General features: G+C 44.5%; 1 protein-coding gene across 5 annotated transcripts in view; it reads left to right on the top strand.

The window, feature by feature from the left end:
• Positions 1-7,540, top strand: part of RAD54L2 (RAD54 like 2) — a 69,505-nt gene that overhangs the window by 453 nt on the left and 61,512 nt on the right. For 2 of the 5 annotated variants that reach the window (XM_027640194.1, XM_027640188.1), the window contains exons 1-2: positions 351-485; positions 1,116-1,209. The exons of 1 other annotated variant lie outside the window; for it this stretch is intronic. The gene's annotated coding sequence lies outside the window, so the exon portion shown is untranslated. Of the gene's footprint in view, positions 1-350; positions 486-1,115; positions 1,210-1,417; positions 1,544-7,540 lie in introns of those variants that run through there. 2 more of the 5 variants (XM_027640190.1, XM_027640189.1) reach the window with 2 other exon arrangements.

The raw sequence follows: 7,540 nt of genomic DNA, 5'->3' as shown, positions 1-7,540 counted from the left end.
GTTCCGGGGCCGGGCGGAGGGGCAGCGCCGCCGGGCCACCCGGGGGGGCGGGTCCCGGTGCGGTGCGAGGGGCCGGGGGCTGCGGGGCTGGGCCCGCCCGGGCACCGCCGAGCCCGGCTCAGCGTCCTGCCCAGCCCCGGGCCTGGCTGTGGGGGCGCGGGGGGCTCCCCCTGCCCCCCGTGCGGTGCCGGGGGTGCCGGGGTCAGCCCGTGCTGGCGGCGCGGTGCCGAGCCGGGGCGGCCCGGCGGGGCCCGGGCACAGCGGTTGTCACGCTCTGTGGTGCCCGAGCGGCGCTGATCGGTGGGACTGGTAAGCACGGGCTGTGGGACTGCTGAACTGACGGGCGAAGTCGTTATTTGGTGCCTGTGTGAGACTTGTTGGTGAGCTTTGGAGGGGGGAGGCTCGGCGTGCAGAGCTGTTACATCTCCTCGCCTGAGCCCGTCTCTCGGCTTTTTAACTTGCTCCCTCCGAGGAAGAGTTTGCGGGTGACTTTTGCTGGTGGTTGTGTGGGTGACTGGACATTTCAGTGCTCACGTCTGAGAGATGCTCATAAACCCCTTTGGATTCCCCTCTTTTTCATTGATATATGCAAACCCGATGCTTTAAAACGTTCCTGGTACATCCCCTCAGTCTGTGTGCAGGTGGGGAATTTTTGTTTAGAAAAAGACCAAACAGTGAAAGTTCAGGGTTATTTTTTCTGATTTTTTTTTATGCTGATAAGATACTAATGGTCACATTTACTTGTCTTTATAACTTTATAAATGTTGGATATCCTTTGTATGGTTATGCAAGCATCATGCTTGATGAATAATCACTTAGCCTGTAGGAAATCACTGCAGAAACTTCTGTGTTGGTTCAGGATGTTCCTGCTGCCTGGTTGGAGGTGGTAACCCCCCTTCCTGGCTTAGAGTAATGGGCCTGGTGAGTGCTCTCCTTCTGCTTCAATACAGAATCAATTAATTTAGAATAAACAGCCTTTGTTTTGGTAGTTCTGCTCCATGGGCAGCAGCACCCAGCAGAGGAATGAAAACCAAGCAGCCTGCTTGGACCACTGCAGGTGTTCCTGGTGGGAGCTAGCACAGCCTTGGTTTGCTAAGGGAGGCTTCTTTCCCCAGGTGTGGAGCTGTACACCTCGAATAGAGAGAGAACAGCACAGCTTCTTCCCCTGTGACCTTATCAGCACCAGAATCTAGGGGTTGTTCCTTGCCGGTAGGTGCTGAATGTGCCATTTACTAGAAATAAACAGTTGCTGCTTTAAGGGAGAGCTGTTGTGGCTGGGTGGTGTTTTCTGGGTTGACACTGCCTCAGAGTGAGCACCACCTTCTCCCAAAAAAGCTGTGAGGGTTTAGTCTGTGTTCCACTTGTACTGCACTCAGTTAACCTGAAACTTCTGTGTCTCTGAAACTTGGAATTCCAGATTTGATGTTCACGAGTATTGCAGATCCTGGATGGGAACATCTTGTGGTCTTTTGAGGAGAAGAACCAAGCAACGTGGTTTTTGTCTCATCTCAACAGTGGTTGCATTCTAGTGAAGATTTGGAAGGTATAACCTGGCATAGAAGATTGTAACAGAACATTTGTGGTGTTCTCCGGCATCCAAGTTGATGTCGCAGAACAATTCAGGCTGGAAAGGGCCTCAGGAGGTGTCTAGTCCAACCTGCTGCTCAGAGCAGGATCTACACCAAGTTCAGGCTGGGATTTTGTTCATTCAGGTCTTAAACCCTCCAAAGGCAAAAGTTCATCAGTCTCTGTGTCCCTGTTCCGATGCTTGACTGTCCCCTCCAGGAAGAATCTCCTCTCTAGGCCAGGTCACCACCTCCACTGTTGTACTTTGTGTCTCATGTCCCGCTGTGCGTCTCTGTGCACAGTCTGTGTCTTCTTGATGGCCTCCATGTAGGTGTGGGAGAGCTGCACATAGTGTCTCCAATGGGTCTGGAAAGTGCTGAGTGAAAGGGAGTCATGTTTTCCCTGGGTCAGGGTGGCTGTGCTCCTGCCCATACAGCCCAGAGTGCTGTTGGCTTGTACAGCTGCCAGGGTGCACTGCTGGTTACATTTCCTGAGTGCAGGTACAGGTGTGTGCGAGGATGGGTTTGTGCACACACACAAATCACACCCACATTAAGTGAGAGCTGATGTTTCTCACCCTCCTGCAGTGCAGCTCTGGGAGGAGCCTCCTTGGTGTGTACACGTGTGTGTGTGTGTGTGTGTGTGTGTGTACACACAGGTGTCAAATCACACCTTCTACAGCACTGAGCAGTAGTTTTTCCACCCTTTTCCTCATATGTCTCTAGTGGAGACTGTGGGCTCCTTGGCCATTCCTAACTCTTGTGCTGTCACACGTACCCTGGCTGGTTGTGCCTCCCAGCCTGCAGGTCTGGCCGTTATGTTGCCTTCACTTTGTTTCTCAAAATTTTGTTGTTTCAAACGCTTCTTTGTGATGTATCAAGTTACCGTGCTAGGAAGGGAGTGGCAGTGGAGTGAAGCTTTTCCCGTGGGGATTGATTTGAATCCCATTGGATCAACTTCAAATCCAGAATGTAACAATGTAGGAAGTGTGTTTTCAAATATGGTTGTTTATGGGTGTGAGTTAAATGAAACATTTAGGTACAATATTGTTAAGAATGCAATTAGTTGCAGTGCAACTAATGTTTGTGTAATTTCTTTGAACTTGTTTCCTTCAGGTGCTTAGGAGTTTTTGGGAAACTGTAACTGTAGGATAAATATTCTCTGTTAACAAGGTCTCTTTTTTTAAACTTCACTCTGGAGAACTTGGTTCCTGCAGAGGTAAAAGTACCAATTGCTATTCCTAGATCCTTGGTACAGATATAATTTTGAGATGCGTGTTTTCTGCTTACACAGAATAATTTCTGCATTATATTTTCCTGATTGTCAAGTATGTCGTGTTAATTACAGCTGAATTTGTTTCAGAGAATGCTCATCTCAAGATGGGAATTTGTTGTGTTTAAGCAACATTTGTAGCTACATAAAAATAAAAGAATTTATAAAGAGCTGTGGTTTCCCCTGCCTCCCAGATTGGCACTTATTAAGTACTTTCACCAGCACAGAAGAAGTCAATGTTTAAGTTCGGATTTGTAGAATAACATGTGTAAATCTGATATGTAGGTAATTTGAAACAATGAAGGAAAATTTAATTTCTAGTTAACTTTTAAAAATCTTACACTTAATTTTCTAGGACTTTGTAGAAACAGAGTCTTAAAGATGAAGGGGAATATTAAAGGAACACCATTTGTTGTTTGAGAAAGGGACAGAATTAGCTGATGAAATCAAATGTCATTACATATGGGGAGAAGGAAGAAGAGGGAATTACAGGTAGCCATAAGAAGGGAAAAATTGTTAAACAGGCACCTTTAGAAGCTGGTTGGACTTATGAGAATATGGTGGTGTTGTTTTGTAGATTGTTTTTTGAAGTCATCATTCTTTTAAACTAGGTAGCTAATGGCATCTCATTCTAAGTAATACTAAGTTACTGATCAGTATTTTGTATGTGATAACCAGCAAATGCCAACTGCACGTGTTTTCTGACAAAATTAGTATACCTGAAGTTGAAGCAAGTTTTGAGAAGGGGAGGAGGGGGAAGATTAAAAAATATATATTGCTTTCAGCTATGCAGATATAAAACTATGTGAGAATAACAAGATTTGTTACTTTGAAAAATACTTTGAAGTATAGAATATAGGCTTTCAGAAATTCTAGAAGATCAGACATACCATTGACTCAATTTTATGTCTGATGTGGAATAGCAGAATTTGAGTCCTGTGAGCGAGGCTGATTCAGTGCTATGGCAATCTCAGAGCAGCTGTGATAATTGAAATCTTGTTCTTGCTCAGTGGTAATGATGGAGTTGGGGTCAGTCTGACACCTCCAAAAATCTTGTGGCATTTTGAAGGTAGCTAGCACTCACTTGAATTGTTACATCACTTAAATTTAATAGCAGCATTTTCAGCATGCTCTAAAAATGTGCAGGTAGGAGCAGTGATTTGAAGCCCTCTGGGGTGGCCTGTCAGCTTGTCCCAGAGCTGCTGTTCTGAGGGTGTACCTGCAAGTTGAAATGCACAAGCAAAGGCAGGAAGAATGATCCAACTCGGGTTTTAGTGACAGCTGAAAACATCAGAAAAGATGTAAAGGCTGGCGTGCACTTGTCTGGAGGAAGTATTGATTCTGTGCTGGAGAAAAGTGCTGAATAACTTCATGACTGAAGGCATCATTCAAAGATGCAGAAATCTTTAGGGGAAGTTTTTTTAGCCAGTTGCTTCAAAGCAAAGCTGAAGGACTCTGTTAGATGCTATCAGTGTGGCTTGTGGTATAAACATGGAGTGCAGCATTCAAACCGTGTAAGCAGTGCCCTCTGTTACTGCCCTAAATCCTGGGAGGAGTTTCTGAGCTGCAAAGTGCAGTTACCATTGCCTTTTCAGGCAGCTGTTTAAAATGGAGAAGAGTTGATGAGATGAACCTGCCTCTTGCTGATCTGACTGAGTGACTCTCCTCCTCCTCCTCTCCACGTGCACACACAGTGGCACTGGTAGGAGCCTTAGTAAGTGGCACTGGCACAAAACACTTTCTGCTGCTCTACCTGAAATGTCAAGTCAAGAATTAAGCACATTAACAGCCACTGTAACTGGTTCTATGCTGGTGGACTTTTTCTGGCAGATAAGTAGCAAATCAAAGTTGGAAAAGCTCAATGTACCCATGTGCTCTCCTGTGTTACAAACACTTCGGAACTTATGCTCAGCATGAGGAGGACTTTGGTCGAGGCCTCACATGCAAAACAACACTCTTTATATAAGAAAGCCTAAAGAGAGGCACTAAACTTATAAAAGCAATTAACGGGGTTTTGCAGTGATTTGGCAGATTACAGGCAGATAACTTTACTCCAGCTTCTCTGTTGCAAACCAGCTTGATCTAATTAAGAAAGAACTGGAGCTATACAAAGGTAGAATTGATTACAGAATGTGCAGAACCTGGCTGATCAGGTACAAGGAGTTTCTAGGGCAAGCACAGTATGGGAAATAATTGAAATATGGTGGAAGTAACATAATCTTGACTTTTACTTTCTTCCCTTCACAGCGAAAATTTTTACCTTTAATTTGTGAAGAAAACTTTTCTAGCCCAGCAGAACTGTGGAAATGACATTTTAGAGACATGGTAATTAATCAAAGATTTTCTGTAGTCTCTGAGAAACTCAAGTCTTATCTAGGACATCAGCATCAATTAAGTGTGGGTTATTATATTTGAAGTATTTGAATCCAGAATAAATAGGTTGTTGAAGTGCATTGAGCTCAGGTGAATTGCTGTAGCTGTTTGTTGCACACAAAGGGTAATACAGCAACCAACCAACCAAACCCCAAACCAGCCAAAATCCATGGGCCTGACAAAACCTGGAAAGGGATTGTGGAGCAGAGAGGCTCGTACTGCCTGCTGAGTCAACTTGGAAGATAGGATGTTACTCAAAAAGGACTTGATTGAGGAGGGCTGGTGGTAGGATTTACTTAAAATTAGTGAAGTAAAGGAAACTGTTACATGGCTGGTGAGTGGCAGTACTCTGGAAGACCAAAAAATCATAATTAAAGCTCTTGTATCAAAAATAACTTACAAATGGGATTTGTGTGGTAATTGTATTCCCGTGCCTGCCTCAGTCAACGAGAGTGTTGTTGAGAAGTGAATCTTGTTCAACAGATACAGTGTCGTGTATGATCCGTGAGTCAAAACCTAGATTAAAAATAGTAGATGTGCAAAGTAGAATATGAATGGAGTATTTTTCAGGGATTTGTAGTAGGTCCATGGCTTTGTAGTATTTTTATCAGTGGCCTGGAAGAAAACATGAAATTAGAGCTGTTCAAATTTGTGGATTATGTAAAGGTTGTGCCTGGGTGGTGAAGCATGAAGAAGGAACGGCAGCTGTACAGTGTCCTCTGAGTTGTTTGGGTAACTGGGTCTAATATGGCCAACTATGTTTTTATAGAGCTGGAGCACAACCTTATGCTTGTTGTGGGAAAGACTGGAGGCTGTAGTTTGGGAATACAGAGTTGTACTTCCAGAAACCAGTGACCTTGGATAGGGTGGCAGGAGCAGAGCAGACATATGGCAGTATATGAGTCCTCAACTAATGTACATCCATAATAACAGGAAATACTGAATAAGGACAGAGGTGAAATCAGATGGGGGGTATTTTGATGAGGTTTAATGTTAGTGTTTTTAGAGAGATGTTCAAAAGCAACAAAGATATAGCGTTCAATGTTGCTTGGGTGATTAAATCGCTCATAGGAAACTACTTCTTAGTGCTCAGTTGGTTTAGCTTATCACTGGGTATTTAAAAGTTTCTCAGTTTTCTTTGGGCAGAATAGGCTGTGTACCAAAGGGCTCTTTAATTTAGTGGAAAAAGATAGGATAGCAGCCAGTGCCTGGAAGTTAAAAAGATTATTTCAAATTAGGAAAAAGGCACAGATTGTTAACAATGAACGTGATCAGCCACTGAAGGCATTAGGAAGATGCTTGTAAGTATTAAGGGAAATTAGGATGTCTCCATCTCTCGAAGTCATCAAGTCAGGATGGAGTAGCATTTGAAATATATGCATGAGGAAATGCACTGTACATGTAGGAGTGCACCTGCCACCATACAGGTGCAGGAGCATTTGCACATGCTGAACTGATGTCACCCAGTTGTGTTCAGACCAGGCCTTCCTTCCTGCCCCTGCCTAGAGTTAGTCAAGTGATCTGATCATGATAGTTGTTCGTTTATAGCACTCCTTTAAATCTATGAAGTGTACCTTTTCTCTCAAGGGAATAAATGTGCTCCTAAGAGCCATGTACTTAAATGAAACAAACTGTTTGTGATCTGTGTTTTTTTGGTTTTTTTAGGAAACACAGTCATATTCAGTGATGGGGAAAGGAAGGGGCTGTGTGGGGAAGGACAGGGATGGATGTTTCATTTCCTGAACTGGTTGGGATATCTTTCCCAATCTTTTTCCTCAAAAAATCTGATAATGTGCTCTCAAGAAGTTTACTCCAGTAGTGAGTAGTCATTACATTTGGAAAAAAATGGTTTTTCATTGGGGAAGAAATTGCATGTGCTCTTGCTGTGGCACAGGTAGCTCTGGGTGTGAATGAGTAAGGATGCAGTGTCTCTGCTGGTACAAAATCAGTGTTTTCCTTGTCCAGCAAAGGAATGGTTTCTGTTTTGTCCTGCCTGCCAAAGTGGTGAAGGACCATAGCGAGGAAAAAAGCTGCGAGTCCTCTCCTGCCTTGGCCATTAGGGAGAGGATTGATTGCCTGTGGGTTCACGGTGGCCCATCGGGACCATTGGTTTGGGATGTTTTCCTAAACCCTTCTGGAAGTACAATGGGAGCCTGTCTGGTCGTGACAGCAGCTTATGCCTGGTAGGCACCTTTCCAGATATCCTGATCTTTTTCCCATCACAGGAGGAGTGCATGGCCGGTCATGTGTCGGAGGAAGGGCCGTGGGAAATACAGGAGCTGGGTGCTCTGCTCCTGGCAGACTGTCACTGGATGGCCTTTTCCTCAGG

The sequence above is a fragment of the Corapipo altera genome, unplaced genomic scaffold, assembly GCF_003945725.1.
Source record: "Corapipo altera isolate COAL_440 unplaced genomic scaffold, ASM394572v1 55, whole genome shotgun sequence".
NCBI classification, from domain to species: domain Eukaryota; kingdom Metazoa; phylum Chordata; class Aves; order Passeriformes; family Pipridae; genus Corapipo; species Corapipo altera.
This window is presented reverse-complemented; position numbering and strand designations above follow the sequence as displayed.